We start from the raw sequence: 13,121 nt of genomic DNA, 5'->3' as shown, positions 1-13,121 counted from the left end.
TCATTCAATTATTTAGAAAAACAGTTTAAATGTTTAGTAAGTTCAAAACGTTTTTGATCACAAGTTTATCTTGCTTTCCAAAAGAAAAACCTTCTTCAGTAACATTGTGCATGTATAGAATTTGTTATTTATTTAAATAGTTATAGTCTGTTACTGTAATGTGCATGAAAAAGTCACAATAAAAGAAATCAACTATACTCAAAATGTGTCCAGCATGTACATGGCAACATGTACTCGTCAGTCTGAAAACCTTCTGTTATTTCAAATAGCTCTTTGTAGCATTAATATCACTTTGACTTTCAGATCAATTTATTAACCTTAAAGAAGAGGTTAGAGGTCAAATGCTACATGATATTTTAAATCCTATGGTATTTTCTGTATGTTGACGATACATACCACACTTGTAAGGATCATAGTTTTTATGTTATAAGGCTTTTTGTCAATTTTCAATCAATAAATCATTAAGTCGACCTTGAAGACCTTTGTGGATATAAGGCAAATGTTTATGGATCATTAACATGACCCCACTCTACACCCCTGCAAAGGTTTATCAGAATTCAAAACTTCACACACACACACACACACACACACACACACACACACACACACACACACACACACACACACACACACACGGAGCTAGCACAAGGTTGAATCAGCACTCCTGTGAAGTCTCTGGAGTATTCAGAGCATGGCTTTTGTATTGGATTGCGTTGCAGTAACAGGTGTTCATATTGTTGTGTCAACCTGGTGCATATCAACTGCCTTCACTGCTTTCATCATAATGTCAGCCAGTGTACTGGAGACTAATGGTGTCTGCAGGGATCTGGGATTTCAGCACCTTTGACAGCACAAGATCATTAAGAACTCTTTGCATCAGCGGAGCAGCTAGCAAAGGTCAGCTAGAAATCAATTTATCCAATAACCTCAGACCCGCAGACAGAAATGGAGCAGATTCCTAACCTGTAAATGACAAAGTGGGAGGAGCCTCATTCCATTGCTGGTAATGTGTCGGAGCTCACTTTTGGCCACATCTGACCATATGGGTTGGTCAGTAATGTAGACCAGTTCGTTTCCAGATGGTATGAGTTGTTTAAAAAAAACAAAAAAGGATTTTTTTTCCCCCCTTTTAATGACAGAAACAAGGAAGTGGGACTCAAATAGAACCAGCCTATATTGTTTCATTGACCTCTAGGGAGTGTCTCCTTTCTCCTTCTTCACATCCATCTTCTGCACTCCTATGAATGTCAGCCTGTCACGTGCTCTGTGATGAATTGTTGTATATAGCAAACATACAAACCCTGTCCAGATTTTTCCTGCTGTTCAGAGTCTCCAGAGTACGCTGTGGTTTGTGGGACTTGGCTCATAGCAAGCACCCGCATGTTGGTGTTTGCACAAGCTGGTATAAAAACCTATAATTGCAATTTAAAGTTAAGCAACACCTGGTGACTGTGTGAAAACGTGCATGTCAAATTTGAGCTGGTTTCATCACCATCGTTTGGAGTGAAACTCTTAAAAGATGGAGCCCTTAAACCATAAACTGTAACCTTTTCCTACCATAAGCATCAAGCTGTTTTCTTCCTTAAATGCTTAACTGCCAGTGAAAACGAAAAACAGTAAGTGAAAACAGAACTTAGAAGTGGCCCAATGTGAAAGCTGAACTCCAGTCTCTAAAAGCTGTATGTGCATGTGGCACCTTCAACCTCCTGGGAATAAACAGTCACTACATGTCATTTTGTGTGAAAATACTTGTTTCGCATGGTAGAAGCAAACAACAGATGTAGGTTACGGGCCATATGGCTGGCAGGTTTATTTGGCTATTATGGTCTGTTTTACTCTTTTCTGTCACTGGGACTTTTGGCAGGTCCACATCGATACTCAAGCTCTATTTCAGTAAAGTTGTCACAATTATTCTGATCACATTGAAATCCAAAAAAGCATTTTCAGGATACTTTAAAGCAGAAAAGTTATTTTACATCATAGCCGCATATATTCCACATTTACCTTAAAAACTTGACATTTTATAGAGGTGAAATAGTGAAAAAACAGGAACAGTGCTGTCATTTAATTGTTTATCTATTACGTCACTACTGTAGTATGAATGTGTGTAGGGAAGATCTTTATAAACAGGACGAACTGTAAAATGTGTAAAAAATACAGTTAATAGCCCAACATTTATGCTCTCTTTTGTATTTTTCAAAGATGTCCATTGGGACAGTTTTGAGTCTTTCCCAGGATGGTTTTGAACCCCAGCCCTTATGTTTGACACCCCTGCACTAAAGACTTCTGCAGTGACACTGGACTCTCGGGTTATGTAGTGGGGCGTGGTCTGCAGTGCCGCTGCAGGGGAGGTGGACGCACCTGCACGGCATCGGCAATCACGCCTCACCAGCATGTGTTTATTGTCACGTGTCACAAGAGAAAAGGCATTTCTTTGTGCAATGAAATTCTTTCTTTGCTGTCCACCCACAGATGCCGACTAATATATACAATAGAAATAGAACATATAAATACAAATAGTACAAATGAATAGCTGAAGACAGAAAAGGAGACAAGGAGACAAAATAGAGAGATTTGTCTGTGTTGTTGTTGGTGGTGGTATGTGTCCAGCAGTGAGCTGCAGGGCTTTAGCCAAGTTGAGTGTGTAACAGCAACCGTAGTGAATAAAAGTATGCTGAAAAGCATTAAAATGTGGACCGGTTTTCCATGGAGTTATTACAGGGTATAAAGTGAAAGTGAACACTGGAACAGGGACTTTTCTGTGGAAAACTACTTCACATATGGCAACACTTGAACAGGGATTGGTCACAATAGGGCTACAGGTGATTGCAGTCATCCAAGCCAGGTCGTCTCAATATCCTTTTTCACAATGCATTCATCTTCATCCAACTGGCACCAAAGAAGCAGGACTGAGACCTCTCTGTTACACAAAGGAGGGAAATGAACAGATTGACTTGAATCCAAATAACCTGATTTAGGGTATCACAATCGCAGTGAATGGATTACACAATGGCTTGACTGAGCAATAAATGTAACAAGATACCTTTGTGAGGTGCTCCGTGTTACAGTGAGTGCTCTTATTAAATCAAATTAGATTTGGTGGGAACATCTGCTTCCTACTTTTTCAGCAAGAGTTGCCGAGACATCTATAAGTGGTAAATCTCTTACAGTAGTAGAGGCCCAGTTCTCACCTGACCTATAGGAGGTCCAGTTTGAAAGCTGGAATTGTGCTGTATTATGTTATGAATGTGCTTCTATGTTTTCAGATCCTACTTTTTTCTCCCTAAAACATCTATTTTCAGCTTCTCATTATGAACCATGTGGTTTTAGTTCTGTCACATGAGTGATTTCTGTCTGTAACTGGACTCCAAACACTGACTTCACGAGCTCCTATAAACAGATGCTCACCTAAATTTACATTTGTTTGTGTTGTTGTGAAAAACTGTGAAGTTATACGTGGACCTATTGTGCTTTTTTCATCTCTATACTTCTATTAATGTCTATTTATCCTCTATTTAAGTTTTTCTGTCCCTTGTTGCCTACCTTTCAGTTTTCTGCCTGAAACAAGTTTTAGCCTCCTTCCCCTCCCTTTTTTCCTGATTGGTTGCCTCAAAGGTTGAGCAATGTCGCTTTGATGACCATATTAAGGAAGATATCCACACTCACTGATGTTTACAGCAGTCTGAAGCCTGGGTTTTTGGCTCACAGCAATTATTTGTATACAGCCTGACCTCATTATTTGAAACTTTGGCCATGTTTAGAATGAACATGCATCACTGTAACAGCATGAAGATATATGACAGAAAACAGAAAAAGCACTTTAGAACACACACTATTTATGTTTGACATTTTCACCAATAACATTAAAATATGTTTACATCCTGCAATTACCTCTGTATATAATAAGGACCAGTATAAACTGTGCAGTCTGCCATTCCCGCAGTGGTTTTAAATTGCTTCCATCACATGTAAGATTAACAGGAAGCCAGGAATGCAGGCAGTCTGGTGTTATTTGGTCTCACTGTTTAGCATTAAGTCTCTACACCCAGTCTAGAAGTGTAATATAGCTAAAACAACCTATGGTCAACTGTTTCATATTAAAACCATTCATCTGGAAACAAAGAGTGGATTTTTTTCTGAAGCAGTCACAGGAAACACAAGGTATTTCTCACAGCGGTTAGCAGTGACTGTAGGTATTTATCTTAAATGCATTTTACCAGTATTTTGTTAGGGGATTGTTTAACTCACGCTAGAGTAAAAATGAACATGTCTATGTGGAAAAGGACATGTTAAAAGTTAGAGTTAAAAGACTGAACTTCTTAAGGAGTTCTTAATTGACTTTATCTGACACTGTAACAAGATGCAACAGTCATTCATAAAGAAGAGTATATAGACAAATATATTGGTCAACATCTCTTAGGCTATGTTCACACTGCAAGCGAAAGCGCATCAAATCTGACTTTTTTGACCCTCTGCGACCCATATCCAATCATGCTATAACAGTGTGAACAGCACAAATCCCATATTTTCAAATCCGATCTGGGTCACTTTCGTATGTGGTACTGAATCCGATACATATCTGATGTTTTAGAAAGGGACTACTGTTTGAATGGTCATTAAATGAAATCTTTTATGTCACTGACACAAGACAGATGCCATTATCAGCGCCGGAGAAGACAAACGAGAAAGGATGGCGACGGAATATGGAGACGGAGCGAGTCAGTGGACAGGAACTGAGGTTTTGGACTTGATTAGCATATGGGGAGAAATTGATAGACTGCTGTAATAACACCTACTAGCTCTGTAGCCGGCATTTTTACTTCCGTAAACAGAGCACGTTTTGTGTGACGTCTTCTTTTGTGCATGCGGGCCGCTTTGAGGGCTGTGAACTGTTCACACTAGAGCGTGTTTGCTGTCACATTTTATTTTTAGTGTGAACAACTAGACAAAAAAAATCGGATTTAATCAAAAAATCCGAATTGAGTATTAAGACCTGCAGTGTGAACGTAGCCTTAGTCTTTAAATTCAGGTGTTTTCAGTCCCATTGCCACAAGTGAATAAAATATAGCACCATAGAAACATCTGTGAAAGAATGGGTTGTTTGAAAGAGCTCACTGAAATCATGTGTGGTGCTGTAATAGGATGCCACCAAAAACCTGTTCTGATATTAACATCAGCATAAAAACTGTGTGCAGGGAGCTTCACACTGTGGGCGAGCATATTCTGTAGGTGTGGTGGCTCAGTACCTTTGGTCATATAATGTAGCTGTTAATAAGAGCGTTTACTGTAATATTAATTTCATACTACTACATTCAACTACATTTCATGGTGTTAGTGCCTTGAGGCAGCTACCTAGTAGCTAGCTATAATCCTAGCAGATCCGGCAATCTTCATGCTAACCAACATTAGTGGGTGGGTCAGCTGATGCCTTTCACATATCACATCTAGGGCACACTATTTAGGCTGTTTCAGCCTGCCACATGTTTTGCATACATCCAAGCCCCTTTGGAACCCACCTCCCAGCTCCTTCTCGATGCTGTATTATCAGTATCAATCAACCTCTGTTGTCATTGCGCTCTTTAAGAGGGGCTTGCTCTTGTTCATGTATGCATATGGAAGAACGGGGAGGTCTCTCACATAGAGCCATGCAGACATGTAAATTACTGCAGATGGAAATAACAATCTTTTGACAAAAGTACCCACTCTAACTACAAATTAGTCAGGATTTAAACATTAAGGACAATTAAAAATGTGAAAAGAAATTCTCAGAAAAGCAAAATAATTTAATCAAAACACCAATTATTTTTTCAACCCAGACAAAGATCTGATCATTGTAACCACGGTAATGATTATCACTCAGAATATGCTCCTACACTCAGAAATAATATGTTGAGACTGCACCATTTCTCAAGTGGCATTTGGCTGGCATTATTAACCATAATTACTAAAGGGAAGCAAACCCAAGATATAAAATTATAGCTCCTCCCCAGCTAGACAGGGCTGGGCCTCATTATGTGACAGCGAATGTGAAATTTCCAATGGAGACTGAGCGAGGCCAAAAGAATGAGCTGGTGCCGTCAACGTAGGCTCTGAAAACAGAGGGTACCTCTGTCAAAGGTGTCAAAGTTCAGAGCGGGAATGAATGCACCCCCCCATCGCCTTGCTTCCGCCTTGTTTTTCCTGATGTGTCCCCCCATCTCTCTCTCTCTCTCTCTCTCTCTGCTTCTGTATCACAGAGCATCACTGTGGGGCAGAAATCCCCTCATTGACGTCTGCAGGACTGCATAATGAGAATAAATGAGCTGGAAGTAAATATGCAGGCTGTGTGCTGCTTTGCTGCTCTATACCAGACAGCCCATAGGCTTTCATCAAAAATGAAGATGGATTGTGTTGCCAAAAACCCATAACAATGCTGTGCAGTGTTTTATTTATCTAACGTGGAATTCAAAGGCCATTTTACAGGATTTAACACGGTCCTTCAATCCAATTTGGGATATTTTCTTTGCATGCTTTATCCTTTTTGAGGACATTTATTTTAAGTGAATATGATGGCGGTGTTTCAAAATGCTAAATGTCATTTCACACTTACATAAATAAATAGTTAACATGTGTGTTTTACCACAGTGGGGGAAGAAGGGTACTGAACATTGTGTAGCAATGGTGGTCCCCCAACCCCTTTAGCTACTCCGCCCTCTCCCTCACTCCCTCCTTCTCCCTCCCTCATGTTTCAAGTCAGTTAGATCTACAGTTTCTTCTTATATTGTAGGGCATGCCGGGTAAATATGCAGTAAATGTAACTCAAGAGTCCAGACTTGGAATACTCATGAATATCATCAAGAGTTAAGATGCTCTGCGAGTTCATCTCACTTAAACATGCAATAAATTCTTTGCTTCTTCCATAAAAATGAAAAACGGAACAATATGGTCCAGGGTAAAACTCACACACTGAATATGTTGACAAACAGTTTGTTGTCGGGATGGATTAAAGTGTCAGCTGCGAAAAACCAGAGAGAAAATCTCCTTTTGAATGAGCGTGTTATCAAATGCATGTTCTAAGAGCTGCAAGTTGTTCAGCCTCAGCCGCTGCTTCCACAAATACTAACCTATCACTGCAGCAAATTCAACTCTTCAATCCACAAGCAAACCACACAAAGATTAAGGTTTTCAAAAAGGTTAATTAGAAGATGTGATTTTGCTCAGCCTCTGTCAGGTTTACAGAGATTCATTCAGGTTGTTTTTTTTGCTTTCTTTTACTTCATTGGATGGAAATTTGTTATTTTTAGGAAGGAAAAGGTGCCTCATGCCTAGGCTTTTGTGTTTCAAATACAAAACCTGAATAGTCCATGCTGAATACCATTTAGCTGCTTCAGGATCCTCATGCATGCTGACTCACTGTCACTCTGTCACACTGTCAAGGACTTGAATATAATAGAGCTATTGTTAATGTTATTAGCAGTAGTCATTTCTCAGTCAAACTGTCTGCTGTGACTCTTTTGTACGGACGAGAATATTCATTTTACTCTGACAAACTAAAGTCAGAACTATCCTCAATGTGTTTAAATGTAAAAATATTAAATTATATAATATCTGTAAGTCTGAATATGCTACAAATTGGATGCTGTAAGGCATCACTTCAGCAGTGAGTGATTTTATCTCGTATAGTGTGTTATAGTGGATGACAGCTGTCACTTTTCCTAATAATAAGACATCTTACCATGTCTAAACAACACCGAGTTTATGCTTCCCATTGTCACACTAGCGAAAATGATATCACACCCATAGACTGTATATAAAAGATGGACATGGATAGCATCCATGCAGCTATAGAGATTGAAAATGTGACGTCACTCAGGGGTAAAACCGCAAAGAATTCTGGGAACTCACTCATGAAGTTACTAAACTTCATGAGTGTATGCACTCACTCCAAGAAGCGTATAATTATAAATCTGAGCGTGGGGAAAGTTGGGCAGCACGCTAACGTCTTTTGTCCCTCTGTGTGCTCGTAAGGGTCTGACCTTTTCACTCCTTTGATTTTTTCCTCGTATCTTTTCTTTGTCTTTTCATCAAGTCTGTCTTTGTACGGACCGGCATTGTTCTCCTTCGTTTTGTACATACCTTTTTGGGGGGCAAAGAAAAAGCAAGAATTTATTGGAACCGAAGAATGAACGTTTTGCGGTGCTGCAAATGCTTGCATTTGATGCGGTACTTGGATTGTTTTGCCACGAGTTCCCGGCATGCAATGTGCGAAAGTCACGTGGTCTGTCAATCTCTATTGGCAGAGTTATTATAGATTTTTTTTTATTTATTTATTTATTTATTTATTTTGGTGGGGGGGGGGCGGTTAATTATTTGTTATATTTATTTGATTTTGTCTCACAATTTTTCTAGACATACTCACAGTCTCAATAAACACACATGTCAAAGTATTAGTTGTGATGACATTACCTGTTAAATAGAAAACTATTAAAACCAGATATTTACCCTATATTTTTATTTTCGGGGGATCGTGGCTCAAGAGTTGGGAATTCGCCTTGTAATCGGAAGGTTGCCAGTTCGAGCCCCGGCTTGGACAGTCTTGGCCGTTGTGTCCTTGGGCAAGACACTTCACCCGTTGCCTACTGGTGGTGGTCAGAGGGTCCGGTGGCGCCAGTGTCTGGCAGCCTCGCCCCTGTCAGTGCGCCCCAGGGCGGCTGTGGCTACAATGTAGCTGCCATCACCAGTGTGTGAATGTGTGGATGACTGAATGTGTAAAGCGCTTTGGGGTCCATAGGGACTAGAAAAGCGCTCTACAAATACAGGCCATTTTATTTTAAATATTTCTCTTTAGTTTAAATGAACTATAATAACCTTAGTTTGGTTGGTTCTGAACTCAGCATTTTGAAGCCTCAACATCAGTGTTTTGGCCACCAGTCTGCTGGATTTTTGGAGTCAGTGTCAAACCACATCTGGATGAGTAGGTGGAGCGCTACAGTAAGATATCAGTTAATGCTAACTAGCTTGATCAGCAAACTGCTTCTGCAAACTGTAAACTTTTAAATACAAAGACACACATACCTCCTTATTAGTGGTAAGGAATAGAACAGATTCAAATAGAATAGAATAGAATAGAATAGAATAGAATAGTCCTTTACTGTAATTGTCCAACAAAACAACAAAATTGTGGAGAGAAGCAGAATTCTAGAATTTTACTCACCACACGTGAAATACAAACTTTTGTATCACACTTCCTCCAAAGGGACAACAGCACAAACATGGCAGAGCGGTCCAGTTTAGTCTCAAACTGACAGGGATGAGATGGAGCAGACAGCTTTTTGCTACAGCAGTTAAAGATAAACATGTTTCGTGGGTGTTTAACCTGGAAGTTATTGGCACTGGCTTACATTTGGAACCTTAAGCTTCAAGTGGCCATTCTGTCAACTGCAGTTTTTCATGTTACGTGTTACATAACATGTTACATTCTTGTTTACAGTCATTTACACAAAACCAAAGCCTGTTAGAAGGCTATCTGTATTGCCACAGACCTGCTATTTACTAGTGGAATATCTCTGAAGAACCATTTCTCTATGGTAGATTTTTAAAAAAAAAATAAATTGAGTTGCATAAAACAAAAAAAAAAAAAGACTTCATGACAGTCATGCCTGGAAATGTGTTTATATCCCACACTGCTGTGTGCGGTGGCTTCACAGTCACAGTGAGGTTAGCAGGTTCTGCATCATATCCATGACTGCCTCTGGCAAAACCATGCTGGAATAATCTGGACCAGACCACAAGCTGATGTTTCATGTGTAATTTTGTTAATTGCTCACTTTTAAAAAAGGTTGCTGAGCTGTTAAAGATGGTAAAGTCTTTCTCTCTTTATGCTAAGATAGGCTAAGTGCGAATGCCGTAAAACTTATGTCGACATTTTCCAAGATGTTCATTTCTGTCTTCGTGTGGCTCAGAGCACAGGAGCTGTTTCAGAATACAGACTGCAGAGACTTGGCGAATAATCTTGCAAACATAGTGTTTTATTTATGACTGTATGAGTGTATCATTTCCAACCTTGTATGAATTTGACTGTTGCATAAAATAGTGCTGTTGCAAATATAAAGAGCTTCCTACAAGAACTGGACAGGCAATCGACAAGGTTTCTAGTAAAAAAGAAAAAAAAAGGAAAAAATTATTATTTACTATATGCTACAGGCAATATTGGAGGGATACATCAAGGGAGTCAGCACACAAGAATCTCTGGCTGAGCACATGCTGTATTACCATCAAGGGCAGCTGCTATTGTGTGAGAATTTTCTGCTCCTGCTCAGACACCCGGCTCTTACCAAAGCACCTGCAGCAAAGAGATGTGAATAAAGCAGGAGCCTCTCCCAGTTTTTACTATAAGAATGCGTGAATAACATCTGTAGTTTCCCCCCACGGCTCCTCGTAGCCCCTCCCATCTCTGCACAGGAAGCGCTGGAGGCACAGTCGTAGCTTGCGGTTCGTAATTAATATCAGCAGCATGTTGGGAGAGGGTGTTTTCCTGTGGCAGATTGCTTTGCACATAGGCGCTTTCCCCAGAGACTACGCGTTGCTCTGCTAGTAGACCTGCTTCATCTGCCTTCGTGGAATCTTTTGCTCTTTATGAGAGCGACAAGGAGCATCCTCTCACCCCAATAACGGCTGGGAGATACCGTGGTGTCTGGATGAAAACGGGAGGGGAGGGTGAGGTGTTGTGCTCGCAGTATAAAAGCTGTTACCATAGCAATCCAAATATTGCTCCTATGAAATCTGAACTAAAATGGGAGGCTGGTGCCAAACAGCCGTCAATCATTTAACAAAGGAGGAAATGGGGAATGAGTTTCCCCTCTCTCCCTACAGTAATATAACTGATGGGTCCCCAGATAAAGATGGAGTGTTATCATTAGATGTGAGCACGTGTGGGTTTTTTTAAGAGCATGCATGACTGTGGCTGTGTGTTGCAGCTCAGCATTTTAGTGGCTACTTAGGTGATGCAATTGATTCCACTATAGTCAAGGATCCAAACGCCTGGATTTTTTTTTTAATCAAATGGATTATCTTTAAAAAAAATCAATCAAAAGGCAAGTCAGCACACTTAGCACGTATTAACTTAAAAGGTGATTTTTCAGCCCAGGTTGCATGTGTGGAAGTGATTATCTTCATTCACGAGACTATGCTGTGCAGTGAAGGAAGGTGAATCGCTACAGCCAGCAAAGACGGGCCCAATCGCTACTCTTCTCCTGTGAACGTATTTATCATTAGATAATTAAATTTCACTCTGGTTGGATGCAACACAATGCCTGTGTGACCATGCAAATAATTGCCTTTCCTCTTGTACTCAGGCAGACGGATCAACAGGCACGGCCATATCTGATCTCCAGGAAAGCGGGAGCTCACATTTTCACATTTGATGTTTGTATATTAATTCATTATTGCATGAATGGATGCTGTGGATAAACATCGTCTGCACTCTGATAAGGAAGATGTCATACAGCCGCTTTATTAGGTAAACATCTCGGGCTCCTGACCAGCTCTGCAGGCAGCGTGATCGTTCTGGGATGAGATTTGAAGGTGTGGATGATGTGCCGGTGGTACATTCGCTCTGTGGCCGCACAACTCCCTCAGGGGAGGTGCCTAAGAAGCTAATAGAATTGGGCCTCTGGGATAACAGGGGTGTTATTTTGTCTGTTTCAATTAAATGTCTCGGGGAGCCATCCAAGGGGGCAACTACATGTTTGGTAGCAGGGCAAAGCCTATACACATGGGAGCAGGAGGAATTGGTAATAACCAGCAGAGAGGCTTTAAAGGAATCTAGCAAAAAAAAGAGAAAGAAAGAAAAGAAAAAAAAATCAATAACTTTAGATCCAGAACCTCATCTAATCAAGTCTTAAGCCCTGGGGCTAATTAAGAAGAAACAATGGAAATCGATCTTCAGACTTTTCCCTTAATATCCAAAGCACATCACCAGATAAACAATCATGCGCTCTCCTATTATCTGTTAATGTAATAACAAAAAAGTTAGAAAAAGTATATAATGATACACTTAATGTCTGCTAAAGTATTTTTAATTTTAGTCAGAAGCAGCTGCATGTATGAGACATTCACAACATAGCGTTCCCTGTGTTGCAATTACATTTTAACGTGACATTTTCAGCAGCTGAATTTAACAGTTAGATGACACACTATTAGGCTTTCTCAGGTTTGTAAAAAACAAAACAGCAAAAAAACAAAGAGCACAGCGTGCCAGTACTTTCTTTTTTATTTAAATGGTGATGGTGAACCTGCTTAATGATCGCCTGTGCTCTCAGGAGAGGCCCCCGGCTGTTCATTTTGTCACTTTATTATGTTTTTGTTTTGCTCTTTCATCATTTTAGTCACATAACTATTAGTTTTAGAGACATTTCAGTTTAGTTTCGAACTGCTACATTTGAGTCTAATATATGCACGTATCACTTTCACGACAAGCCTCAGTGCTTTGAGTATGTGTACAGCTAGTGTGGTTGCAAGTGCTGTTCTTTATCATTTGTGCATTACAGTTCCATGTCAGCTGAGTATTATGAAATAGTCATTTTCCTTTTTGCTTACATATATCGTAGTGACACCTTAGACTTTTACCCTTACCATACATCTATTTATGTAGCTGTCAGCCATTTTTGTTTTCTTCTCATTTCCACTATCACTGTAATCATATTAGCAGATAGCCATCTAAGTAAGCTCTTCATTCATAGTTCTCATTAGGATGGTTCTTTATTGGCAGAATCACACATGCCTATGTTCCAGCTTTTATATCACTGTTGTCACTGTTATCTAATGTCAAGTAACATAATTCTGAGTCATGTTCTTTTCCAACATGGGCATATAATGTGGCATTCTCTAACAGTAGAGACTGCTAAATACAACTTTTAATAATAATATTTTTCTATCGTGATCTTTTTATATTTTCTAATTATTTGTTGTTGACACTTAATTGTATTAATTTGCCAACTGTGCAGCACATAAAAAAGCAGCTAAAGGCAACAGACCGGGAATTCAAGCTGTGTCAACAAATGATGAAATCAGCAATCTGAATTTCCAAGTTTCTAATGTTTGCTATCTTAACATCACTGTCTGCAATATCTCTCAAAACTATG

The sequence above is a fragment of the Astatotilapia calliptera genome, chromosome 5 (genome assembly GCF_900246225.1).
Source record: "Astatotilapia calliptera chromosome 5, fAstCal1.2, whole genome shotgun sequence".
Taxonomy (NCBI): domain Eukaryota; kingdom Metazoa; phylum Chordata; class Actinopteri; order Cichliformes; family Cichlidae; genus Astatotilapia; species Astatotilapia calliptera.
This window is presented reverse-complemented; position numbering follows the sequence as displayed.